This window comes from Macaca nemestrina, chromosome 5 (genome assembly GCF_043159975.1).
Source record: "Macaca nemestrina isolate mMacNem1 chromosome 5, mMacNem.hap1, whole genome shotgun sequence".
Taxonomy (NCBI): domain Eukaryota; kingdom Metazoa; phylum Chordata; class Mammalia; order Primates; family Cercopithecidae; genus Macaca; species Macaca nemestrina.
The window spans coordinates 134,928,320-134,933,448 of record NC_092129.1 but is presented as its reverse complement, the minus strand read 5'-3'; the positions used below and the strand labels follow the sequence as shown (position 1 = coordinate 134,933,448).

Genomic DNA, 5,129 nt, shown 5'->3' with positions numbered 1-5,129 from the left:
GAGACAAAGTCTAGCTCTGTCGCCCAAGCTGGAGTTCAGTGGCGCGATCTTGGCTCACTGCAACCTCCACCTCCCAGGTTCAAGTGATTGCCCTGCTAAATTTTGTATTTTTAGTAGAGACAGGGTTTGGTCATGTTGGCCAGACTGGTCTTGAACTCCTGGCCTCAAGGAATCCCCCAACCTTGGCCTCTTAAAGTGCTGGGATTACAGGCATGAGCCACCATGCCTGGCCAGTGTATTGCCTTCTTAGCATTCTAAAATGTCCCTCTTAATATCTAGTACTAGTCTTATGTCTACTTTGACTCATATTAAAATAACTATATCTGTTTTCTTTTGGTTTTGTTTCCATTATATAACAATGTATGTTGTACATTTTTAACAGTTATCTTTCCAAGCTTGGGAAGCACTGATTTGTGGCATTTGTCACCTTCCATCATGTAGCTACTCTTACCAGCACTGATTTCAAGCTTCTAGCATGACATTAATTGGCTCACAATATTTCCAAAAATTTGATCATTGATGCTCATGAGCTAGTGTGAGTCTGCTTCAACACCTCACTGATTGTATACTTTTTTCCATCAACCTCTATGTGTCCTTATACTTAAGGTGTGGGGCGGGGGGTGCTTTTGAAAGGAGCATATTTTTTCCCCCAGTCTTACAGTGTTTCTCATTTAATTATGATATGATACATTTTACATTTAGTGGCATCATTGAAATATTTGGGTTTACATTTCTTTTTCTATTTGTTTTATATCTGTCTCATCTACTTTATAATAAAAAAATCAACTTTATTATATCATTTAGCCCTTCAATGATCTTAGTTATATACCTTCATTTATCATTTTCTTAGAGATTAAAATAGTCATCTTTGACTTATTACAGTTCACCATGAAATTAAAATATTCATCCTTGACTTATTACAGTTCACCATAAGTCACTATTTCTGCCACTTCCTGAACAATGTTAGTACCTTGGGATGCTTTAACTTCATCACCTCCCTTTTGTCTTTTGTTGGTTGCCCTTTTTGTCATATCTTAATATTCTATATATTTTTGTTTTGTTATTTTTATTTTTTTTGTAGCAGTTGTTAGCATTTAACAAACCTCCCTCCATGTGGCTTCACACCACCAGCCCACTCCAATACCCTTTAATCCTCTCCTAAGCTCTTCTTCTGAAGAATCTGGTCTTCACAATGACAGGCTGCTTTGGGAGCGTTCCCTTTCCCAGAACTTTGTAGTAGTCTAATCATACGACATCAATGGTAGGAGAGCCCCAGTCTTGTTTTTAGCAGCATTCACCTGTGTCTGCTCACTGACCAAAGTCCACAATTCATCGTGATTGGCAGTTGAGCAGGAGCTCTGGTTCCTCTCTAAGTAGTAATCCTCATATCAACTTTCCCAAAGTAGTCCCAGTGATATTTGTCAAAGTTGATCCTGTGGTGATGCATGCCACCAGCATTCTACTGCCTTCCAAGTGCTTCTGGTGTTTGCTGATGAGGCTGTGGCCGTGGCTCATGTGGCCCCAAAGTTTCTGGGTCTTTCTCACTCTGGATGGCATGTCAGCAACTGAGACAACATAGAGATACTCTATGTATTTTAAAGTCAACTAGGCATTTTTATTATTGTTTTATAAGACAAAATTTATTTAGCTTTAACCACATATTTACCTTTTCCATTGCTCTTTACTGTTCAATGTCTGTATAATTATATTCCTTCTCTATAATTATATTCCTTCTTAAAGAATGCCTTTCAGTATCTATATTTATGCAATTCTACTGGCAAGAAACTATTATTGTTATTATTTTAAAAAACCTTTGTTTTCATTTTTAAGTATATTTTTATTTTGAATAGAATTTTAGGTTAGAAAGTATTTTATTTCATCACTTTGAAGAGAAAACTTTACTTTCTAGCTTTCATTGTTTCTGTTGAGACAGCAAGTATCGTTATCACTTTCTTGCTGCTTTGAAAGTAAGGTGTCTTTTTTTTCCCCCTCTATCTCCTTTAAAGATTTTCTCCTTGTCTTTGGTTTTCCTATGATATGTCTAGAAATTGATTTCTTTGATATTATTGGAGTTCATAATGAGTCTTGAGTTTGTGGTTTGATATATTTCATTATTTTTGAAAACCTTCAAAAATTGCTTTTGCCTGTTTTCTCTCTTGTCCTTTTCTGGGACCACAAATATATGTGTTAATCTTAGACTTGGATACGTTTTATGTACTGAAATTATAGGTCACTAATTTTCTCTTCAACTGTGTCTAATTTGCTATTTAACGTACTTATTGCATTTTTTTAGTTATTGAATTTTTCAGTTTTAGAGTTCCCATTCCCATTTTATACTTCTTCTTATTAACTCTAGTTGATGAAATTCTTTATCCTGTTGTAGAATTTTGAGCATGTAAATCATAGTTTATTTTAAATGCCCTGTTTATTAACGTTAATACCTGCATCCTTATGAGTCTATTCTTAACAACTGTTCTCTATCTTGTTCTTTTCTCTTGATACATATGCCTGGTAGGTTTTGATTGACTATCAGACATAATGTATGAAATAATGTATAGGCTCTGCATGATTCTATTCCGCCAGAGAACAGCAGATCACCTTACTTCAACCAGGACTTAATTGGTTTCTAAGCCTGACTTCTGTCTGTTTAAAGACCTGATCTAGTTCCACTTCACTTTAATTTCTAGGGTGCAGTTCTTCAAGAAGTCTTAAGTACCTTATCAGTATTCTTCCAAATAAGCAGACACTTAACTCTATGTCTTCTCTGCTCAGCACAGTGAAATTTCTAATTGCCTTGCTTAGATTTTTGGCCTCTTAGCAGGTACTTATTGTTGACTCTAGGTACCAAGTTCACTTTTCCAAACTTCCTTTCTGGACAAGATCTTGAACTTTCAAGTCCTAACTTTGTTGGCAGCCCTAAACTCCAAGTGTGTCTTTATAGTTGCTAAGACTGCAGAAAATTCTGCGGAAAAGACTGCAGAAAATTTTCTCCACCTCTCCAGTTTTTGCTCAGCTTCTAAGCATTTCTGTCCACATTACTTATGAATTAGCAAATGTGTTGAAGGGGAAAGCATTGAAAAATGTCAGAATCACTTCTGAGTTTTCTTTCCATGATCTTAGCCTCTCAAACCTGTCTGCCTTGGTGCCATTTTGATAGTTTCATTTAAATTGTTTTTCTGTATTTTACAAACTTTTAAAGTTATTCTCAGTGGGAGAATTGGTTCTTATTATAAGTGAAAGCAGAAGCCTTTCCAAGCCATAGAAATGGGCATTTATTGTGGATTTATTCCCCTTGATTACATAAAAAAATGTACATTTGTTGTAGTAAACATAGAAGACCCAGAAATATTAAAAGAATATATCTTCCAGAGATAATTATTTTAATATTGATACATGCTATGGACTGAATGTTTGTGTCTGCAAAATTCATATGTGGAAGCACCAGCCCACAATGTGTTGTATTTAGAGATGAGCCTTTGGGAAGTAACTAGGTTATGAAGGGAAGGCCCTTCTTGATGGGATTAGTGCCCTTATAAGAAGAGACACCAGAGAACTTGCTGTCTCTGTCTCCCCAACATGTTAGGACGTGGTAAAAAGGCAGCCATCTGCCAGCCAGGAAGAGGGCCCTCGTGGAACCTGACCATGGTGGCACCCTGCTTTCTGACTTCCAACTGACTAAAACTAGATATATGAGGTTGACTAAATATATACGTTGTTGTCTAAAACTATATATATATTTAAAATTCAATATATAAATTATATAAAATTATGTATTATATATAAACATATGATACAATATATAATAAAGAATATACATTATAATACATTACATAATTATATAATATAATATATTGTATACATATTTTGTTTTTCACTAAGTGAAATCTTATATATAATTTTTATTATCTGATTCATTTACATTTGGCAATAAAATAAAAAATCAAACCTTTCCTTATGTCAGTAAATATTATTCTACTACATATTTTAATGCTATGGATGAATCCAGTTAGATTTCTTGCTAACATTTTATGATTTAAAGTAATGCTATGATGAACATATATAGCATAATATTTTATATATTTTTGATATGGTTTGGCTGTGTCCTCACCCAAATCTCATCTTGAATTCCCATGTGTTATGGGAGGCACACAGTCAGAAGTAATTGAATCGTGGGGGCAGGTCTTTCCTGTGCTATTCTTGTGATAGTGAATAAGTCTCATGTGATCTGATGGTTCTAAAAAGGGGAATTTCCCTGCACAAGCCCTCTTCTCTAGTCTGCTGCCATGTGAGACGTGCCTTTCACCTTCCACCATGATTGTGAGGCCTCCCCGGCCACGTGGAATTGTGATTTCAATAAACCTCTTTCTTTTGTAAATTGCCCAGTCTCGGGTATGTCTTTATCAGCCGCCTGAAAATGAACTAATAAAATTTTATATTGTTCCCTCATGATAGGTTCTTAGACATGGAGTTTACTAAGGTAGGTAAACAATTTAGATCTGTATTTGCACTTGAACATTTTTTATTCTAGACATTTTTGAACATATGTAAAAGTAAAGATGATAGTATAAATAACCTCCAAGTACCTAGAACACATGGTCACCATTTCAGCAAATTCTGGGATGGGAGTTTCACTGTGCTGCCCAGGCTGATCTTGAACTTCTGGCCTGAAGCAATCCTCCCACCTCAATCTCCCAAGTAGCTGGGATTACAGGTGCAAGCCACTGTGCCCAGCCATTTTTGCAAGATTTTAAAAATGTGATTGGACCTCTAATTTCAATAATGAATAAACAATTCATTCCTATCTGTTAGGGAACTCACTAGATATTAGGGCTTTTTTCCACTCCAAGTATTTGCCTTCTCAATTTCCTACAATCATCAACGCACAATAGCCACAAACTTCTAGGAGTCCAGTTTATATCTGCATTACAGAGAGCCTTGAACAGTTGAGAGGCTAGGTTTACATTGCTACGTCAGGAACTCTAGAACATCATAGCAGGACCTTAGGTGTGTTGTTTTTCTTTGGAGTTCCCAGAAAGTTTGGGATAAGGTGAAATATAGAAATGGGACTTGGGCTCAAGGTCAAGTTCTTGGAAATTTGAAAGAGTAAGGCCCCATACATACAGGGCAAG

General features: G+C 35.8%; 1 pseudogene; it reads right to left on the bottom strand.

The window, feature by feature from the left end:
* Positions 1 to 1,119: 1,119 nt before the first annotated feature.
* On the bottom strand, positions 1,120 to 1,557 carry LOC112428225 (large ribosomal subunit protein uL15-like; annotated as a pseudogene).
* Between the last annotated feature and the right edge of the window lie 3,572 nt (positions 1,558 to 5,129).